Source organism: Numida meleagris, chromosome 11 (assembly GCF_002078875.1).
Source record: "Numida meleagris isolate 19003 breed g44 Domestic line chromosome 11, NumMel1.0, whole genome shotgun sequence".
Taxonomy (NCBI): domain Eukaryota; kingdom Metazoa; phylum Chordata; class Aves; order Galliformes; family Numididae; genus Numida; species Numida meleagris.
The window spans coordinates 4,424,877-4,448,811 of record NC_034419.1 but is presented as its reverse complement, the minus strand read 5'-3'; the positions used below and the strand labels follow the sequence as shown (position 1 = coordinate 4,448,811).

The 23,935-nt window shown below is 36.3% G+C and overlaps 1 protein-coding gene across 2 annotated transcripts in view; it reads right to left on the bottom strand.

Annotated features, from left to right (window-relative positions):
• The window catches only part of SYN2 (synapsin II), a 153,457-nt gene that overhangs the window by 128,900 nt on the left and 622 nt on the right, over window positions 1-23,935 (bottom strand). The gene's annotated exons all lie outside the window — the stretch shown is intronic.

Sequence of the window (23,935 nt, the reverse complement as noted above, 5' to 3'; positions counted from 1 at the left end):
TTTCCTTTCTCTGCACTTGCTTACTTTCTCAGCAGCTATAGTCACTTGTTTATTTGGGCTTCTATCTTCCCATTGGAGTCATGGGCCTGCGCAGTCACCAGAAGCTGGTGACAATCCAAGGGAAGAAGATGATGAAGAAGCATCTAACTAAGGCTACATGGTAGAAAAGCATGAATTATGTCACAAATAGAGGAGTGAGATACTGCTGTTCTCACTTGACTTTGGGAAGCTTTGAATCAGTTCTGACTGTGATATTACAAAGGTGTTACTGGATGAGTGGTAAAGAAAGAGAAGGAACTTTGTAGTAAAATCAGCTAAATACAGATAGTCTTAACATTAAGAGGTCTGTTTTTATAGCTACAAGAAAAAAACAAAAGAGCAGGATTATGCTTCTGGTTCTTATATATACATATGTAGATTATTTCTGAAAATTACTTTAGCATAGAGAAGCCTGCTGTTCAAGATGCATGTAAATTACTGAATGTCATCTATTCACACACACTAGCACCTATATCGGTACACTTAGAAAGCTTAAGGCATACAAATGTAATAGCATTTTTAGCCTCCCCAGCAAATTAAAACTAGCTATCAATACACTTTATACTTCTGATTTTCTAGTGATGGAAGAATATCTGAGGGGTCATAATAGCTTTCTGAAATAGAAACAGAATATGCACTCTTTCTAATCCTTCTTCCCCCCCCNCCCCCCCCCCACCCATTTTGATTATTGCAGATTGTGAAAGTGGCTGCCTTCTCTATCAACAGCTTTTTCTTTCTTTTCTATTTTACCTGTTAATGCTGAACCCAATACAAAAGCAAAAAAAAAAAAATCACAGAATCCTGAAACAGCACCTCAGAAATGATATTAAGAAATGACTTAACCAATCCCTCCAACATGGATCTCACTTAATTGATATAGTGTAGACATCCAATACTTAACATCTCTTGGGAGGATGGCATGGCGATATGCATTGATAAGGATGTTTTAAAATAAGACTGCAAGTCCGCAGCATCAAATTCTCAAGTACTTTTTGAAAAATCAAAGCCCAATTAGGACACTACTCCAGTTGTTAGACACTAATGATGCTTTACAATAATCATCATAGGCACAAATACCCTAATTTAAAAGCAATTAGCAAGCCACATCATTTGTAACAGAACATTCTGAATATATCCGAAAACTGGCTGTGCTTTGTAGTTTGTTTTTAACACTCCAACTCCAATTTTAGCACTAACAAAAAGAAATTATTAGTCTGACCTGTAAAAATCTGCTGTTGTATTTTTTCCAAAAATCAAGCATTCATTTTCTATCACTGAGTGTGTAATAGGGGAATTTTTATTTTTTTTTATTTTTTGAAGAAAACTGAACAAGTATTCTGTAAGAAATACATTTAGGAAAAAAAAAAGTGTATTTTCCAGCAGCAGTGTTAAGTTCACCTGACATTAACAGATAAATTGAAGAGACCTTTCACCCATAAACAGAATTTTACTTTAAAATAAGCATGAAGCTATCATTAACTGTCATAAAAAATGGAACTTTAGAGATGGTACACTGGGAGTACACAGAATATTAACAATCCAAAATAATAACTGAAACAATTGGATTATCTGCAGCTCCAAAACTGTATGTCAAAACAACAACTTTTCCACTTAGAATAGAAATCAGATACTCAGTGCTGGCTATCACCCACACCAAACACATACTCTGTCTCTTAGAAATGTATTTGTGTATTTAATATTTTTAAGTGTAGGTACCTTACCCAGTGAAAGTTATTAAATCAAAACTTGGAGTGTTCTGCCTACAATAAGATTGATTCAGGTCCCTGTAAAATTGCCAGGATATACTGCTTAGACTACTGGAGAAAAGGCAAGCCAAACAGTACTAATTACTAAAAGAGCATAATGAATGTTCTCTTTGAAGTCAGAAAATATTGTACATTATTTTACACAATTTTTTTAATCTTGTACTGTAGCAGAATACGTTAATTTCAGGAGATTATCTTAAAAACAAATACATACAGACATAAAACATCATCAGTATCTTGGAACTCTCTTCACTATCTTCTATTGCTGACAATTGTTAGAACCTGAAGTATCTGCAACATATATCCACCACTAAGAGTTAACAAAGATCTTATAGCATAAATCAAACAATTTCTTAAGATATTAAGCTATGATTTGAGAAATTGGTAGTTTTTCAACACAGAGACATGACAGATGGGATTAGTTCTACTCATTAGGTTAATTTATCATCTGGCATGACATACTACTGGGAGAATCATGCAGGGTGTGTGTGTGTACCCTGTTGAAGGGCATGCAGTCTTCGCAATCCTAAAATTTGCAAGTTTGTATTAAAAACAACAATGACAACAGATTTTCACAGGCACCTCTGACATTACCCAATCTAAATCCGTTAACACAACTGCCAGTCTGCTATGCTATATTAAACTATACCACAGGTTAATGTTGCTCTGCACCAAATCTTGAGCCAGCTTCACATTACGTGACACCAGGAAGAAATCATGCACATAAACATCTCCTGTAAATACAAGAGGCTCTATTAGGAGCTATTCCAAAATGGAATGGAATGAAAAGGAATATAATAGAATATTGCTTCTACAGACCCAACTGAAGAAAACTGAGAAAATATTTTAACTGTCTAATTAAAGTTTACTGAACTCAATCATAGTTGCAAAGGTTCTTAAGTACGTTTGGCTCAGAAATCCATATAAAAGAATTAAGATTTCCAGTGAAAACAGCTCTGAATAAATACTAAAGTTTCTGTGAAATAAGGCTTAGAAACAAGTTACTTTAAAACTGCAAATAACGCCTACAGCGTTTTAAATTGATCATATTTAACACCTTAGATAGTTCATAGCTGACATTTTTCATTACAGATGAAACTGATTTCAATTTTAATAAATTGTAAAAAGGTTAGAATGGAAATCCATAGAACACTAATACCAAATAATTTTGTTTTAAAAAAAGGATAATTCATATATATTGCTCCCCTTACTTTCCAACTATATACTTAGAAAAATCAACTATGCTAACCATAACCTCTTATCTATAAAATCAGATCTTTGCAACAAGTTACTTAAGAAAGCAAAGACTGTAATTTGGAGTTGACCTACTGATTTAACCTTCCAACACTAGACTTGCTGAGGATCTATGGGATTATAGATCACAGTTCTTCTAACAGAAATATAATCCAGCAACTCATGGTTGGATGCAACAACCTCATCTACGTAACTCAAACGCTGATCTTTCTCTCCTAATACCTTGCACTGGTAACTCTCTAGGTTTTAACTGCCTCATTTTTTGCAGACATCTATAGAAGATGAGGCAGTTATAACCAGATGAGCAGGGTGGGGTTTTTTTTTGTTTATTACTTTTAATGTAAGGCACATTCTTTAGCCAGTAGTTTAAGTCCAGCAAAACAGAAGTCACTGTATCAATGTGATGTAGCAAAGAAAAATTTATAAAAATCTTTTGACTCCCTATGACAGCCTATTTCCCTCATACAGTTAAGCAAGACCTCCCTTGCATAGAGAGAAAAAAAAACGTAAGTCAAAACGTCTGTGATGTTGCTGTAATAAAAAAGGCTCTCTTTCCATTGTGATAGGCATTATAGAAATAAAATAATATATACGCATAGCTATTATCTCTGGCTACATAAATAAACCAGTACTCAGTGCAGTGTGATATTTACTGCGATCAACCCTTAGCTTTCTATGTTTTGTTAGAAATTACTGTATTTTATGTACTCATATACCTATAAATTACATTCACATAGGTTCAAACATTGTATCAATAAAGTATTTACAACGAGACACTAAGAAAAGATTACTAAACTATCCGTATGTAGATTGACTTTGTTGCCATGGAACAGCTTCTACCACTGCTTTCTCTCATTGCCTGTAAACATTCTGCACAGGACTGTTAGTTAGTTGCTTTTCTTCAAACTGGGTAACAATTCATATTACTGGATAAGTCTAAGAAGATTCCAACAATATCTCACCACAAGAAGCTGAAAATTGTGGTTACCCTAAAGATATGTATACTTTAACACGGCAATAATTTGCTCATAGTTAACTTATACATATTATCTACATAATTTCTAAGATATCCTGAGCTTCAGCATTACTCTCCCTTGATAAAAAGCACGTTCCAGAAAGCTGGTGAGCTGACTCATATGCTCTATTGAAATCTAAACTGAATATGCCTTCTTTTAAGTTGGTAGATGATCACTGAATGAGACTTTTTAGAACTCCAGACTACCATAGAAATTAATAAAAATTTGTATTAATATGATTGCAAACTTTCATTTTTATACAGTACTCCAGAATTACTAATTATTTTCATTTGTTAAAGCAGCTCTCAAAGGTACACTTTGGTTTAAAGCAAACATCCTTACCGCTGCATCTCAATGATACAGCTTTATTTAGCTATGTAAGAAATAAGAGGCAATTTTCTTGTATTTTATTCCCGTTGTTTAATATGTAAGTACTAACTGGAGCCATAACGAATAACGGCAACTGAAGGACTCAGCTCCATGTTAAGGATTGACAACATGAAAATCTTCATAAATATGATCAGAACAGCAATGCATGTTTTAGATAAACTTAGAAATAAGTAACATAAGTGCCTAACACTTGGCTGCTGCAATCTGAGTAATTGCCATATGCTGTGTGTGGAAAATACATGCAAATATATTATGTGCTGCCATAAAATTCTCTGAGATATACTTTTCATAGAAACATCAGTAAAGCCAGTTGTTAGTATTCACAGCATTACCAGACTTACAGCTAGTTCTAGTTGGTCTTTTTATTTATGTTTCTGAGCTGCTTCTCTGTGCTTGAGGAACACAGTAAAGACAGGAACTGCTGAAAACTGGAACACTTCTTACCCCCTTCCCCCTAATAGGTAATGTTGCAGTGCGGCCAAATGCAAAAACTTCCACCCTTGTGGTTTAAATGCTTTGGTAATGTCAGACCTGAGCTTCCACACAGTAGGTGGAAAATCATCTTGCAAGTTCCCTTGAGAACAGCACATGGAAATTACAGCTGACCTAATTACATATTCTCATTTGAAATAAATTAATAGATTATTATTGGGTTAGCTCGTATTAGCAAAATACTGAGCCAAACAAAACCATAAGTCACAGAAAATATCAAATTGTTCTTCCTATAATGGAAGATACCTGTTGCACTCAACTGCTTATTGCTGAAACTAGATTCCCATCCCAGGGAATAAATTTTGTTAAATAGTCCAGGAAAGGCATTTACTGAAAGATATTTTGAAATCACACAGTGTGTAAATGAAACATTTGTATTCCTACATCACACCTAGATAATGTCACTGAAATTGATAAATGTATCCCTAATAAAGTAGCGAACAAAAACAACCACACACAAAAAATAAAAACCTGATTCTTTAACCTTATCTTTTAACTTGACTTACAATGTCATCATCGTTCATAAGAGCAAACAAGGCAGTTGGCTGCTCAAGGATTACTGCTTTATTTTGATGTTGCAAGTATTCTTGTAAGTAAAATATAGGTATTTCTAATGTTTATTCACATAATATTCCCATCTATTCAAGCATTCTTCAGACATTGCATATTGAGGCTGCTTGCATACTCAGATTCCACACAAACATTCTAGCTTTCACTTTTTAAAAGAAAAACTGCATTTGCATAAGCCTGCATTTTCAGTCACTTGGTTTTAGGAAAACAACATTTATTAAATTATTAAAACACACCTGTTGTGCTATGTCCCTGCCATCTATATCAGTAATGTTTACCCTGTCAGAAGCTGAAATTTTCCACCATCTGGAAAGACAGAATATTTCTTTGCAAATCGTTTCATACGTTAGGAGTATACGATTCCAATTTTAATTTCTTTACACAGCTTATATGAAGCCTTCAGGTAAAATGTAGAACCGAGTTCACAGATCTGTTCTCTTCCATCCCTTATCTTTCCATTTGCTTTCCAAAGGAGAACACAATTTTCTGCATTAAACAAACTAAGTATTAGCAATTCTGTCTAAAAGAAAGATTACACAGATAAGACAGGAGTCAGCCTATTATCTCCTCGAGCTCAGACAAAATCTGCAAGTCAGAAGATGGTATTTTGTATGAGTAGAACCAATTTAAATGTCATCTGTATACTCACACTTGAGAAATCCATTTGTGCATAATGCACGATTACTGTTTGACAGTCAAGACTTTCTAAAAGCACCTAGGTATCAAGACCCACGTTGAGAAAAGCAGTTATTAAATGCCTTTGTTGCCCCCCCCCCCTCCCTTTTTTTTAAAAGGGATAAACAACCTAAACAATTTCTGCAATAGCTCCCCTTCTAGCATGCACTTGTCATAATAAAGTAATCCGATCTTGCAGATGCTGGAAACTCCTTTGCCAATCATTTGGCTGCCACTCAAGGTGGACCCTTTATTCAAGCTCAAACTCGGGCTGTGGATAAGCTCCTCATTTACAAAACCTTCTGCTGTGATATGGAACTTAACCATTTCATGATCTAGAAAAGGTACCTGTTCTATAAGCAGATTGGAGAGTGAATTTCAGTAGAGAATTGCAATTGTAATTTTACTCCCTCTTGCCTCAACCTTATACAAAACAATATTTCCCGATCATCTTTCAGGATTACACAAAATCTATCACCAAAGATACACTGCAGTAACTAAGTAATTCCTTTCTAAAGTGTTAAAACACAGTTTTAAATGTCCCATCAGTATCAGACCATTCTGACACAAGCTTGGTCCTATTTTAATCACTCATTCATTCACTCATTAATTTGATCAATTAACTCAGGCAGATACAGCATAGCTGAAAATATAAAATATGTTTCATTACAATTACATGCTGGAGCTATGCCCTCACATTAATGATTTTTATAAATCAATGTATAAAATAAGAGAATGTCTTTTTGAAGAGAATGTATTTTCCATACCACTCCTTTAAATTTCTTCTTTTACGTACAAGGAAAAACTGCTGAGAGCGTAGCACACATTCCTATGACCATTTTTCAGCTAGGGGAAGTGGAAATATACCTATCAACAAAATTAACCTTAAAAAATAGTTTAAACTATGTATATAGGTTAACTGTGTATGAAAAATATGTGTATGTTTAAACAACAGATAAGTACAGCATATTTCCTGTACTAAAAGATAATCCTGGGATAAGAAAACAAAACTGACACTGAGGACGATGAACAGAGCAGAAAACAGAAGAGCTTACTGTCTACAACAACCTTTATCAAAAGCAGAGCCTATTGAAACAGTTAATGTATAACATAAAAACAATCCAAACAGTAATGTATGGCATTATTTTCATATTTCCTGTCCCTTGTGATTTTCATGGAAGAGTGAGACTTTGTTGTATAATAAAGTCCATATATGTACTATATAATTTATTATTGATATACCTGACGTTCATGGGGAAGAGATCATATTTATGAATGAGGTCAGAAATGACACTCTCTCCTCTTACAGCAATTGGCAGAGAATAAAGCCAGCAGTTGGTTTACAAGAACTACCGCAAAACCATTGTCTTAAGAACATTTAACACCTTTGAAGAGTTTAAGAGCCAACCAGCAATTTTGAGATGCTTGTGAAGCCAGCCAGAATTCTATAAAAATTTTGGTAAAAGAATGTGTATGTACAAATGTGGAAATTACAGCAGCACAGTTATAGTTGTGTCTTGACTTCTAATTTTGAAAATTGTCAGCTGGAAATGTCTAAGACTATTATTGACAGAATTCTATGGCATAGCCTGCTGATATGGAATGCTGAATGCCAAATTTTTACCCTTGATGCTTCTCTGAACCTAAAGAATTGAGTAAGCAATTCTTAAAATCAACATCAGTTGATTGTGAGTCAGGATTGTACAGCTTGAAATTCATATACCTTGCCACTTTCAGAAGTGTGGGACATACTGTAAAGCATCTACGTGCACAAATAACATGTATCAAGTACACGATACAAATGTGGTAATCCACATTAAAATAATCTGTATTTCCTTCTCTCAGGATCATGACTAGTAGAAGAATCTATGCATCATTCATAATCATTTAAGACATAATATTCTTATTCTTGTATATTTACTAAAACATTTGAATTTCCTAATTTTCAAATCAAGACTTCCTTGAGGTTTACTTTTAAGAGACGTGTGAAAAACAGTGTGACAAAAACAGTTTGCAAAGTCATATTGTGTCAGTGTCATAATACTTTGCTATAAAATCATCACACAGACTATCACGTACATGCTGACACACAACTCTGATTCTTCAGAGATGAATAATTTCTACTATCTTACAATAACGCTTACAATGCTAAGTACTCACACAGTTTATAATTGCCTAAGTTCTACCTGTTTTGCATCATAAAGAATTAATCTTTATTTTACAGTACTGAACTCTGCTCCCCATGTCCTATTTTGTCATTTCAATGGAAAAGTGAAAACAGTAAAAAGTAGTATAGATGAAGAACAGATGTATCCATAACAGAGTAAATCCACCAACAAAAAATTGCAGCAGTTGTAGTGTTGTAGCAAAGTATAGCCCTTGCAAAAAAAAAAAAAAAAAAAGAGGGCTTACAAAACATTGACATAATTGTCATAGCTGGAGATTCATTTCTGTTTTGTCCAAGGCTGTTATCAAGTGCAATCACTGACAGAGCTCCTTACTTCCAATTATTGCTCACGTTATTAAAATGAGTCCTTGAATGCCCCAGCCATTAATTAGAGAAGAATAGCAAGAGGGAAAGATAGCTGATCAGAAGCCAGGTTCTTCTTCCTAGCTTCCTCCTTCTCCTTTGTAAGATTTTATGTATCCATACATTTTCCTCAGTTAAGTACCTCACAGTCAGGCAGTGTATGAAACTTCCTATGACTTTTGACACGAGAACAATGTGAGTATGTCTGGAAATGCAACAATGACTACAAAGCATAGATAGGATTGCAAGTACCACTACGAGAACGGTTAAGATAAGAATTGTGTTTAGCCCTCTATGTTCATGCACTGCCATACTCTCCAAAACATTCTCGGTGAACTCATGCCTTTAGTAGCAGCATAACAGGGATTAACCATTATCAGTCTGAAGAAATTCTCAGCAAACACCCCTAATCATCCTCAGCCTGCTACTGTTAGAAATCAATCCTACAACAAAACATGCTCAGATCTTTTAGATCTTCTGTATCTTTTAGTATATCATCTAATGTAAATCAGTGCTGCTTGATCAAACCTTTTGAAAATCTAGGACTATTTTGCCAAGCATTATAAGGAAAATTATTCTAGTTCCACATTTAGTAATGAGAGCAGAGTTCCCATTTCTTTAGAGAACCTGAGCATTAAATAATAGATAACAAGACAGATAAGTAAATATAGGAATTAATAATAATAATACATGGCTGAATTGGTTTCCAATCTGTTTGGAATATCAGGGTTCCTAGGTAGTGCTCACATTGCTTTCTGAATTGAAATCTAAATCAGACCTGTTAAAATCACATCACTTGAAAAGATTGGTGTAAATGTGGTGTTACTATAAGCAGACAGGCATTTTTGGAAACAAGCACACCTTGCTTGTCGCATCTAAACCTGTCTTTGAGTATCCTGGACATTATTACATACATTATCAATCAAAGGCTGACTTTAATTAGGAGATCAAGCAATAAAGGACAGCATGAACAGCCTTCTGGAGCTGTAAGCAAAGCGTGCTGATGAAAATTGTTTCCTAAAAAAACCAAAAACAATAATTAATATAATTGTATCCTGGCTAAAGCAGAAACAAGCCAGTTTCTGAGCCCAGGAAGTAAAAGTAGCTTTTTTTCCTTTCTTGATCACAATCATTTCATAAAGTAACAGTTCATTGTGGTTTCATGGCTATAGCTAATGCTGGGGATTATGGTATTGGTATTACATTTCACTGGTTTGTCACCGAAAGAACAGTCTGCGAATTTGCCATACCATCCCTCTAAGCAGTGCACACAATCACAGTAAGACATCAGTGCACAATAAACCCTTGGGATGATTTCTGTACCTATACAGAGTATCACTTTACCTTGAATAATTAAAGTCATCAAACTGTAAGGTAAATCTAGTTAAATTATTGGATTAAAGGAAATATTCAAATTTGGATGTTACTTCTACAAAGGAAACTATGTTATAATTTGTTTCAAAGCTAATATAATTTTGTCTCCTTGCCTTCTTTACACACTTATTCTGGAATAACATTTCTTTTATCAGAAGAAACTGTTGTCTGAATTTTAGACTTGAAAAACATTTGGCGGTATTTCTACTTTTCACACTGTCCTTAATAATTTTGCCTACTTACTGAAGAATCTTTTCTTTCATACATTCTAACACTGTAAAAAAACAACTTAGAATTAAGGATATCAGCAAAAGCAGACAACGTAAGATTTTATCCAGACACTAAGTCCTAACCAAACTAACTACAAGGCTGGTGAGTCATGCATGTGCTATGTAGGTCAATGCACAAAGCTTGCTTATTTCAGATAAACTTTACTTTGGCTGTTACAGAGCCTGAAGGGAGTATGAGTTACTTACACAAACCGAGACATAATCAGAGTTGGGGGAGAGATATACAGATTGAAGATAGTGTCTTCAGATTGTTAAGCAACTTTCTATGCTACGTAAGTTATAAATAGAGAAAAAACAAATATTTAGTCAATGACACATTAGTACCTCTCAACAACGTGAAGTATTTTAGAAACTTTTCTGTCAATTTATCTATTGTCATGAATGCTGTTTGTAAATGGTTTAAAAAGAAATTGTTCTATTTACTGTAAATCCACCAGAAGCTTTTATTTTAAAAATGAAATTTGAGATGTATTCTGAAAACAATGTTGTTAAAATCAATGGTTACTGACAGTTTGAAGTCTTTGCAACAAAGCTGCAAGATGAAAATCTCATTTTTAGTCTGTTTACACTAAGTAGTAGCTTGCTAGTAACGCACCTCCAGCCTTATTTTAAAGTACTAGAAAAGTACATATTCTTCTCTTATACAAACATCTTGTATACACAGAGATCCTCGGAAATGAGATCCCACAGTAAGACTACTTTCGGTGTATTATAATACAAACTCTACTAACCAGCTGGGATTAACTATGTACACAAAAGCAAGCAGTCTCTCTTTCATATATCTACTATTACTTAAAGAGCAAGACAAAACAAAACCTGACAATTATGATAAAAGATATCTTCAGGAAAAAAACTCATCCATTTTGGTTACTTGATCACTGTTATTCTTAAAAAAAGATGCAGCAGGCCATTCTCAAAGTGCTTGACTACTGCAAGGAAAATTACATTGACTTGGGGTAACAACTGACTTCAAGACAGGGCAGCTGACATGCTGAAAACAGTGATGTAGTCATTTTAGTGAACGGTGCTTTGACAAAATGACGTTGTTGGTATGAGCTAATGGTAAAAATTCCCACTCATTTGAGAGCAGATAGAGCTATAAATCTTTTCCTTCCTGTCCCATCCTTTTGTAATTTAGTTTTGTCTCTAGTAACCGTCCCACACATGACATACCCCATAAGTTCCCTGTATGCACGCATTTTTTTAATACTACAAAACCTAAAATGAATCATCTCTAAAAAGAAAAAAAAAAAAGAGGAGACCTAGACTATAAAATGTTCCCACTGATTAAAAAAAATAGAATATAAAATCAAATAAACAAGATTGGCAAGTTTAGGCTCACTGTAAAGACGTAATTCTTGTACTATGGTAACAGATCCTCTTAGATGGCTCTGGATGGACGAGAACGCATGCAGGAAGACACATCCTCTGTGATTTCTGAACTGTGTTATAAAAGTCAGTAAATAACCAGTAAATAACTGTCACCCTGTCTGTATATGGACTGTAATATAGTTTAGTTCTAAATTTAAAGAACACCACACTCTAGAAAAGAAAAGCAAGAATATATATGTACTATAAAATAGAAGTAATACTCATTTTTCCTCTTCATTTCATTTGGAATGACACAGCAATGTAAAACCGCAGTACTGTGTAACTTGTCTTCCAAAAAACACAAGCAAACCTGATCTAAATTATCTGCTTTCACTTGCTGAAAACTCCGACAGCTGTCCAGCACCACTGGGTTTTCGAGAAAAATAGGAAAACACCTAAGAGCTTTTTAAAGATACTGTAAGATATTTTAGCATGAACATTTTATGTACTGTTTGTTATAGTGATTTCTCCTGACTAAAATACAACAAATCTCTGCTGAAAAACACAAATACAGTTCAGTCTGGAAATATGATAAATTCCTAGCGTTCAGAGGATAGAGATACCCCAGTGTTCACATGTAGGATTTATAATTTTATTTAAACACTTTCCCATATTTGTGACTACATGTTTTACTATAGATCTACTTTCTTTCAAACAATAGACGCACATCTCTTGTACACATACAGTAAAGAATCTGCTATATGCATCTTCCAACTGTCAAAAAGGAACTATTAATCTGCTGTATGGAACCAGAGAACATGCGTGGGTGTAAGAAGAATGTCTGTAGGCACTAACAGAAGGGAAGGCTACAGAGATTACTGCAGCATAACCACCCACATACATTTTATCAGAAAAGAGCAGCAGCTGAGTCATGGTGCTGACTTCTGCCCAGAAGAGGGATTTTCTCTAAGCTGAAATACATTTCAGTCACGATTAATTTTCATAGGACTGAATTTCCAGCATTTCAATGTCTACTTTAGGAATTAATAAAAACAAACCCTTACTCCCATTTGAATGGTTAGTGCTACCCTCCCTCCCTCCGCTTTCCCTTCCCATATCTCTTGTAAGAATTTTGCTGAAGTCCAGGGATGAAACATTCACAAAGGTATTTTCATGAAGATTTGGTGGAAGCTTCCAGCTCCACTGCTTTTATACAATTATATTTATTTTAAATATGAGGCATTTGCACTGCATTTAAGTTCTGTTTAATTAAGTGCAAATATGCATAATATTATATTAATTGCAATCTTCAGCAGTCCTGGACATTTAGAAGACATCCAAATGCTGAAATTTTTGTGACATAATTGCTTGCACTACTGGCATTTAATTTAGGAATGTAGGAAATCTGTTCCAATTGCTTGCTACAACTGCAAGCTTTTAGTCTTCGCTGCCCATCACCTGCCAGGAGGTCAATGTCACCTTTCCTGAAATGTTTTTCCAAATGATATAGAAAGTGTATGAAAAGACTGCAAAGGCAAGTTTCAGAACTGCAGGAATTATATTAAACAATTTTGCCCCTTTTCTTTGATTAAAAAACAGGCAAATGAGCAAAGTATGCTGTGTTACTCACAGACTCTCAAGATTTCAAAATGGTCAACATATGGATTGCCAGGCAGAGACCTCACTGAAAGTACTTAGCTGAACATTCTATGTTAGTAGTTATTAATTTAATCCTAAGTTTTCAGAGGGATAAATATGTTTTGCTGCTCATTACTGAACTATCTGAAAAGCAGTACAGAAATAACGGTAAACAGTAATTCAGGGCAGAAACTGATTTTCTTCTGTCCATTTAAAATTCCACTCCCCACTTTATTACAATTACTGAGTGAAAGTTACCAGTCTCCCTACTGCACACGCTCTGAGGTGTAAAAGGCAAAGAACCACTGAACACACAAAGACAAATTAAATGTCTTACGGCACAGGGAAGTACACACATGCTGGCTTTAATCTATCTAGCCAGGCAACAACTGAGCACAACTCAGCATGTGTACAACAAGGGCCCATCTTAACCATGGTGTGTGCTCCAGTTTCTAATGTCCAATCCTGCTCATTCAGTATGGTTTCTATTTGCATTAGCTGTATAGAAACTAGCATATATACAATTATGTGTACTGCTACTATTTATTCTATATGTACATCCTGGGCAACATGGGTCAATTATGCAGATAGCTAGGGTGAGGATTTAAGTCCACATGACTCAATTTACAAAATTCCCTTCCTTAATAGGATATTTCTTTAGCATGAACACTAAAAATTCTGAGATTTCAGGGAGTTTTACATTTCATTACCAAGAACATATGGAGTTACCTTCAATTACTGCTATTACTGGAAAAATTGATTGTTGTTCTTTAAAATGATAAATGTAGATTTAAGAAATGTGTAACAGGACAAACTTCTCTTTGCATATTTACCGTAGTTTGTAGCTAGAAATGCATAACCAGCATGTCATAAGTTTTTCTTTTTTTTCAAATAAAAGGTGACAAAGTCAGCAGTGAACTTTCCAAAATAACTAAGCGTTCCCTAAGAAGTGGTTTGAAATTGCTCTTTCAAATAATATCAACTAGTACAGAACATATGACTAACCTACAACTGCCCCAAAAATGCATTGGTAGCATATGCAAGTACTTCACTGCTCACATGGAAAAACTACAAGAGCAAATAAACGTAAATGTTGAGACATTCGATGCCTAATAACTATTTCATACCTTTCATTGTTATTTGATAGGCTCCACAGTACTTTCATGGTAAACGTTCCATTTTTGTTTCAACATAAAGGTCAAATAAGGACTTGTTAGTAAAAAAAGACAATGAAAGGGAAAATTCAGGTTTGAGTTCTCCTCTTCATCCTATCTAGGCAATTTCAATAACGCACAATTCAAAAAAAAAAAGTTCTGACGTATTATTAAAGACTTCAGATTTTGAATAATTCTAGGAATTTGTTGTATTATCTCTTGACATGGTTAAGGTAACTGACTGCACACCATCCTCAGAACGTATTTAGCAGTATTAATGGAGATAACCGATAAAACGAATTGTAAGAGATGGTAACTCTGCATTACTAACAGTTTAATTTGAGAGTGAACAAACTTAAAACTATTACATTTGAAGAGAATAAAAGTATATAGGCTGGGCCTGTGTACTGGCACTTTTTTTTAAAAAAAAAAAGGATATGGATGATGAGTGTACTTATATAACTTCAACCATCTGACCAGAGCTCTTTCTAACCTTTTTTTTTTTTTCCCCTCCCCTGTTTAGATCCTTAAAGAACTGCTACTAGTTTCATATGCATGGATTTTTACCCTGAGTTGTCAGGCTATGTTTCAGGCAAAACAGAATACTTTGCCCTTACTACGAAGGGCAGCCTTGGATAGGGCATTCCGGAAAATAGCCCTGGTCTACTGCTGAAGGAGAAATAGATATGTATGTATGTTTACGTGGGTCCACATTAAGCCCACTCTTTGTGGTGCATAAAATGAAATCATTTTATATGCTAACTTCATTATCTGTTACAATACACAAGCCAAATGCAGATCCAGCAGAGATGTTGACTTTGATCAACCATGCATTACGAGCTGCTTTTGCTGATTAACACCATTTTCTTAGAATTATGTGCAATATATAAATCAATTTTTCACCATGAATGTTACTTCCTAAATTCCTAGAATTAAAAATATTCTCTTCTCCTCTTGAGGAGTATGGTGTGTAGAGCTAAAGCATTTCCACACAGAGCCTAAGAATTTGTAATTCAGTTCCTACAGAATCTCTTCACATCTCAAGAAACAGGTCCCATTCTGAGGATCAATAGCAGGGAGTTTGTTCCTCTGCAAACACTGCACCCAGCTTGCCTTTTGCTGCAGCTTCTGGCACCAGACTGGCTGATGTCATGTGCCATTTTTCCTCTCTCTTTGGTAAGGGATGAAAAAATGAGATGATCACACTTCATTAGACACCACACATCCCACAGTGCTTTTTACAAAAACAGGGAAAGTACATTTACACTCCTGTTTGCACACGGTGAGACTATGTCCTGATGTCCACACAGGCAAGAAAAAGCTTGAACTCTCCTGCCACTTTTGTCTGAGAGTACAGTAACTACAAGAAATGTGCTGAGACCAAACACAGGTGTTCAGAGGTAAGAGCTGTTAAGAGAACATTGTTCCTGTCCAGCAACTTAAGCAACATCCCATGTGTCTTCTGCTCACTTCAGTAACTGGTACACAGGAAGAGGGATGAAGACAGCTGCCGCATGCAGGTAAAAATAAAACAAAACCTGAAGTTCCATCTTCTTCAGCACAGTCTACTGGTCCACCCATTAACTGAATCCCAACTCTGCTGATGTTTGCAATTCAAAAAGGAGCAGAGTAAGCAGGTATCCTCTAGTGCCTTAATCGGCTAAGCAGCCCAGGCTGCTCACTTGCTGAGAGGCAGCCACAATCACAGTGCAAGCAACAGATGTCCTATGCTATTGCCTGACACTGCCAAACCAGAAAACAGCAAGGTTTAGGTACAGCTTGAGGGCCAGTGCTGTTTTGCTTTAAACATTGTTCTGCCCTGAAAATCAGTCTCCTCTAGAGCAATATTAAAAGGAGCATGCTGCAAATTTCCACTGTTGCAAAATTACTAAAAAGTGATTGAATGAGATAGAAGTAGCTGATTTGTAAAAGCAGCAGCTTATTGCTAAAAGCAACAAGTTAGCAAATATAATACTATCTTTACAAAACAAGTTCTAGCAGCAGCAGAATTTGATGAAAAAAGACCACAGCCCAGTCTACAGGAAAACCAGCAAGAGCTTCTTTAGATTTAAGACTGTGTTTGCCTCAAATGTATAAACAGATTTATATTGGTCACCAACTTTTTTTTTTAGGAATCAGAGTATTTATCAACAGTTTGTGAATATTTCTGTTTCAGCCAGGTGGAAACACACTTGTGGTGAAATGGGATTAGAAAATTGACAACCAAAACAATTTTTCCTCTTTTTGCAAATCTCCAGTTACTCATAGTCTGCAGTTATGTTGCCATGAATACCCATCCTCACTCTCCTCCAGCTGGCTGTCTAAAAGTGCTCTAGCTTTCTTCTCAGAAGTCAGTTCGACTTAGCACATACAGAGCTGTTTAATTAGCAAAAGCAGCAGTGCGATCAAGCAAATATTTTACATTCTAGACCAAGCTATAATGGCCTCCCACCTGTGGCATTTTTAAGGTCTTATCACCTTCTTGCATATTTTTTTCACTCTACATTGTAAGTAGCCTCATCTCTGGGAGAGATATCATTATTTCAGGCAATGTTTAATTCATAGTTCGTGGCTTTTCTTGCCATTTCTTTACAGCTTTTCCACCTACTTGTAATTACCCCTTCATCCAGCAGTTTTCATCCAGTCTGGTCTAGAATTCTTCAGAGGTTTTATATCCTAATATGACTTGCTGTAATTCTTGTTCCCTTCTTCAGACACAACTCTGTACTCAAACACTAAGGTCTTACCATATTATTTTTAAATTCAGATTTAAGTGTATGTTATCTACAAACGTATAAAATATTAAAGACAGATTTCTGTAGGTTAGAGCATTTGCCAGGGACAAGCTGGCTGAATACTGAAAGTAATCAAGTTCTGTGATACTGCATACAAACTATCTCACTGTACTATTAAGAACTGGGTACTAAAAATGCAGAAGCTTAAGTGTTATATGAAGAATATACTGTGAGAATATTTATTTAGCATCAATCTTTTGGAGAAACAAGGTTTTAATAAAAAACAAAGCACAGCTTGCTGTGTCCTACAGTTTTCACAGAGCAGAGAATAACATATCTGTTTAAAACAGAAACAGCTCCAAATACAGCAAGTCCTCTGGAGACACTTCACTTTTCAACTAAACAGACTGTAAGATTCACTACAATTCTGAGCATTGCAGAGGGGATGGCAGACTAAATCCAAAATGAACAGATACAGAATGTTCAAATTCCTAATGAGCAACTCATGCACACTAAGTTGCCTGAAATTACATCACAGCATGTAAGAGATTGCTTAGATAGAGAAGGAGACAATCTGGAGGATAAAAGCCTTTTCCACTAGCACCTTATTACTTTTATTTTTTATAGATATCTTGTCAAAATGCAATCTCTATTGTGTACTGTGTTCTGCTATTTATACTAACACATCCAAGTACTACAGAACTGAAGATAAACTGAAAAACCCTCCAGAATCTTTTCTTGCACTATTGTCAAATCCTAGCATACACGTTGTCTGGTGGAGAACTACAGCAGCTGGTCATTTCAGAGTACAGACATGACATATAACTTGAACGAGACTGCTCTGTGCTACGAATTCAGATTTGTTAATGTATTACTACACTACTTACTTCAGTTGGTTCAGCTGCACGGCTTAAGTTTGTTCTTAAGTTCTTGCTCAGCACACACTTAAGATTAAAAATTAAAAAAAGAGGGACAAAGAACAGTTAACAAGGTATGCTGTGCTATACCTTCATCCCTTCAGTAAAAACTGTTTGGTTGCTCACACTTTATGAGGCAGATAAGAGCTCAAAATAAAAGTTTCTGAAACAAATCACGGTTTCCTCTGTCCTCTCAGAGGACAGAAAGATAAGTTGCTTGTGCTCATGGCAATGCTACTTTCGGTCATTGTAATGCTGTAACATGATAGAAAGCTCAGCAATTATAACAAAGCAGCAAGGTCCTAGGCTGCAGCAAGTAAGGACTTGCTCAAATGCAACAGCCATGGGCACAGAAATAAAGGAAAGAAGCTGCTTACCTTCAGAAGGCCTCAGGGACACAGCAATTGCCAGTGAGATACCCTTGCCTCCACTGCCAACCCTTAAATGAGGTCTGGGAAGGGGTGGATCCCAGCTCCACCTCTTCCGGTCACTCAGGAACTTTACATGCACCTGAGCTCCCCTGGGTTGGCCCTGCCTTCCCACCAGGTGCTCCATCACTGGTTCAAGCTGTAACTTAGCATTTCCACTACAGTCATGCTTATGTCTTCATCTCTTCTTTAATTATGTTGCTATTTTGATATCAAAACGCAGAGCCTTAGCATGAGTTAACTGTGGTGTGTGCTGAGATGTAGTACTGGTCTAACTACCTGCTTGTAAGAAGCACTGTAAGCACAGACTGACTTCATGTAGCAATCTGGTTGCCATCCCCTTTTTAAAGAGTACTAGGAACTTAGTCCAAAGGCCATAACCATAATGAGTTTGCAACATAGACAATTCTTTAAGATGCAGATGAAATTCCTCACAAAGATCACTTCAAAACATGAAGATGTCATATGAAGCAAGAATTAAAAAGAAACAAAAGTAAAACTTTTATCACTGTTGCTAAATTTCAGGAAGTTTATGGAACCTATTCCTTCCTTGCAAGATAATTAGAGCATTACACCAAAAGGAAAGTTTATTTTCCTTTTATATTCGGATCTTGTTGCAAAAGGCATGGCAGTTCACAAACAACGTTTAAAACTAACAAAAGTAATTTATTCTATTGCCTTCCTTCCTATATAAAATATATACACTGATAAGATTATCTTCTTTATATTCATAGTTCAAAGGCTGCTATCTACATTTTGTATGTCTTAAGACTTCACACCTTTCATAAAAATGAGTCCCCCTACACCTCTGGAACACCAGCAGCTCCTTGCCATGACTTGGTTTGAAAAAGTACTCACCTTCAGCCCCTAGATGAGTGCCAAGTGACCCTTTCAATCCCCCCTTCCTCTGCAATCCCTGCTGCTTATACCACTTGTCCCCATTCCGGGCATTCCTCCCCACTTTATACTGTAGCTTTATTCCATCTATGTGTAGCAGTGTGCTTTGCAATGCCAGGAGACAGGCAGGAACAGTGACCTTCCAGAGACTCTTATCCTGCTGTTAACCGGAAGATTATCAAGAGCTCTGGCAATGCATTTACCCTTATTTATGCATTAATAAAATCTAAGTGACACCTTCTAAGACTGAAAAACTTGCTAACAGAAGACTTGGAATGAATGCTGCAATTATATGTAAGTCAACACGTTACTGTCTAATAAAACAAACTCTGATTCTAGTTTAACTTTGGTTTGCAAATACTCAGAACCTAATTGGTTATGCACAATCGAATCATCCCTACAGAAAAAAAAAACGCAATAAAATTCTGTTGTATGCAAGTTATTTGGCAGTTACAGTTACCCACAACAGCTTCATAAATATCTTTAACTGAAGCTGTTTTCCACCTTCTAGTTGCCTGGACAAATGCAAAAACAAACAAACAAACAAACTTCAGTAAATTTCTGTATCATAAATCAGTGTTTTTCCGCACTGAGACCATGCCAGTGAGACTAAAAACATCATGATGAGCAATATTTGCCCATAGATAACACAAGGGTTTTGGAAAAGATTTTTTGGACCTATCAAGAGATAGGTAACTACTAAAGCAGCAAACATTACAAGAAATGCATAATTATTGTGGTAGGAGGAAAAGGAGGAGGGAAATGTACTGATACTTACAAGATTTGTGCTTTTTCCATCTGCTTGTTTCATCATTATGGTCAATGAGTCAATCTTTGAAGCACGAGCCCAATCAAGCAATAGTTACTTTTCAATATGGAAACAACTTTCTAAATAATACACATAAGCTTTCAATGAAGACGATGATTTACATATGCAGCATTTTGGCACCTTGCCACTGATGTACACCCTCTAATCAATTGCTCATACAGAACTGAATATTCAGCACATTTTGCAAGCAGAACAAAATGATTATTTCCTGAAGAAAATGAATACATTATATAATAAACATATCTAGCTGAAAATTTTGGACACTTACAGCAGAACAGCTAGAAAAGGAGAATTAAAAGAAAAAGTTAAGCAAAATATCTAGGTTTTATCTCAGCTCTGTCACGAGGCTCTTGAATGACCTTGAGCAAACAATTTTACTCCTTAGCTTCTTCCCTGTGTAAGAATAGCAATACTGATACCTGTAAAAGAATCAAGCTGAAGTCTATTATATAAAGTCTAAAAGTAAAATGTGGTTCTTAAAGCTTCCCCTCCCTGCCCCCACCCAGCAACTCCATGAAGTGCCTGGGAATCATACGTTTTTCCACCAAAATGACTTCTACCTTTTAAATACATTGCAAGATTCTCAGCTAGATGGAAAAGGATCTAGACAGCAATGAAGGTATTAAAAATATCTGTTCAGTATGCAGCTGCCGATGAAAAGAACGTGACATTAAAATGCATAAAGAATGGGCCAGAAAATAAGAAGAGCTTTTCCAATGCTTTTACATAAATGAATAGCGCTGGTTCATCTGAAGGAGCGTTGGAATTCCAAGTCATCCCTTCTTCATAGTGCTAGTCTAGAATGAGAGAAAGCTTCAATGATAAGTGATAAAAATGATTGTTGTTTTCTTTCACCTTTGGACCAAAGAATCATCTGATGTAGAAGGAGACAGGAGAAAGTACTCCATCAGAACCAGAACCAATGAAGATAGCTTGTCTTGGGTTTGTCTCTGGAAGCTGACTGAAAGCTTTATCCTGTTTTCGTTTTTTCCTTCACTTGTCATTGAGGCAGGGGTAACAGTATTAACTAATACAAAGCCTTTGACATCAGCTTATTTTGCAGTCTTGTCTTCATTGGAAGTCCTTGAAGGCCTTTCTCATCTACACAGCTGCAAGTTTCTGAAGAGCCTGTAGGAAAATAATCTTCTTTCACAGTTCTAACACAGAGTTGATTGAGTGTTAGTGGAGTAAGGAGCATGATTTGACAAGATGACTACACTTGCTTTCTTTCCTTAAAGACTCAGACAATTTAGCGTGGTAAAATATGCAAATTAGCACAGATAAGTTAGTTTTCCTATGCCATAAAAGAAACAGTAAAAGAATAATTTCAAAACCTGTGAAAGGATAAACTTTTTAAGTCAAGAAAACTATAAAAGGCACTGAGATCAAGATTAAAAACACAAACAACAACTGGACATTCATTTATTTGTAAAATAACCCATATGAATCCATTAGCAACAACAACAACACTGGAAGGGTTATTAAATCTCAGACTTCAAGCATGAATCAATTTCTAATAGAAATTAAATATATTAGAAACACAATGTACTTTTCATGCTCACAAAAGAAGGTGTTTTATACATACTCTAGAGCTTGCTAAAAAGAAGATACTGAATTAGCAGGATTTCATTATGATCCCAGTTGAAATTCTTTTTGAAATGGCAACCCAAAGGCAATAAATACGCTTTCAATTTAAGGAAAACACAGTGCAGCTCAAAATTTGCAGCACATAATCTTCATGTCAGGATTAAATAAATCAGCTGAAATCATTTCCCAGGAATCTACATTCACTGTAAGAGATTTACTTGGTATTGGCTTTTTTCGTTGTTGTTATTGACAGTTTTTTTGGTGCATCACATGACAGCAGCTCTACATACCTCATCTTACTAAATCGTACGTCAGTGCATCATATCAGGCAGGCAGCTGGCGGGAGAGCCACCAGATCGTTGTCATTTATCTACCGCCACTTCCAGCCTTTCAATATAATCATTACTGATAGTGCAGTTCAAGCCTGCCTGTAAGCATGATATAGTCAAATCCTGTTGCAGTCCAATACGTTCCACTCTGGATGTCCATAATTCCAAAGGTATGGAACAAACTTCTCTGCACATGTTATCAGAGTACACACATTCATATTTCAGCGCTTACTTTAAAATCCCCAATTACAACCTGGTTCACTTTTTGGAGGGGAAAGAGACAGTACCAGCAGTAACAAGAAACTGTTCTTGCTAGAACTACTATGTATCCATATCACATACCATGGAAGGGAAAAAAAAAAAATAGAAAAAGCAGGCAAGTATAACCTCGCAAGCATTTGTGAATACATCCGATCTCCTACCTGAACTGCATTCACAAAACAGACCTTTAAGAGCTTTCATTTTGCTGAAATATTGTGTTTCACATTGGATGCATTTATCAAGTATGTAAAACATGCCATGGTTATAATACATAGGTTGGCTTCGGTACCAGAAATATCCTACCAGAAACAAACTTCATGAACATGGGTAGTTATTTAATTTACCAGGCAGAAATGTGTGCACTGTGGAATGTCAAGTAAACAGATGTATCTGCACGGCAGTGAGCAGTGTCCATGGATGCATCTCCATGACGTAGGCACAGAGGCTTTCTGTAGCCTGGCAGATACAACAACCTTGTCGGGTTTGTTGTGTTTTTAAAAGGAAACATTACCTGTTATGCCATCTCAATAATCCTAGTATGTTTGCTATGGATAATTCCATTTTCATTATGCCTAAATTTCTGTATCAAATATTTTATTAAAGTACCATTTTAAAGCAAATTGCCTCACATCAGAACTGCACACGTCTATCTAGGCAGTGGGGATACAAATTCGAGAAGCTGACAGTAAAATCACAGACCCACAATCCATTACCAAATGATGTCAGTGCTATAACAACATACTCGCTTTACTCTGTATTATTTTTAGGCACCATTTAGATATTATATACTGCAGTTGGCAACACCGAACGAAGTGATTCACACCTTGACATGTAAACACATCACAGGGAAAGATAACGATTAATAAATGTGCGCCTTTTTACAAACCACAACATTCAGCACAGTCATACACGGCAAACGGGTCTGAAGAAGAAGCTGCGAGCTCTCCCACGGGCAGCAGCGAGGCACGGAAGGAACGAGTTGCCGTACAAGTTTGGGTTTGGTAAATCGCACGTATTTATGCTGATCGTGGAAACAAAACCCCCACCCCAAAGCAAACCCCAGCTGCTAATTAACCTAATCATCACACGCACGCACAGAGCTAAGGCACAACTGCGGGCTCGCCACCGATCTCCTGAAGGACCTTGGCCCCAGCACGCATTTCAGCAGCTGCACCAGCACCGGTGAGCTCTGCACGAAAACAAGCGCGCTCATCAATATGAATTAGCACACGCAGCGCTACAACCACACGGCATCCGAAACAAATTCGTGCCCCCCGCGCTCGCACGGGCTCTTTATTTGACTAAACACAGGATACGCTGTTTCAGTGCGGTAGATAAGCTTTATTGAGCGTGCCCACGGACGCGGCTCCCGTTCCCTGCGAGGCGCTCCGGGGCTCAGGTCCGGGCTCCATCTTCCAGCCCCGCTTCAGCCCGGCTGTGGGCAGCCCCTCCC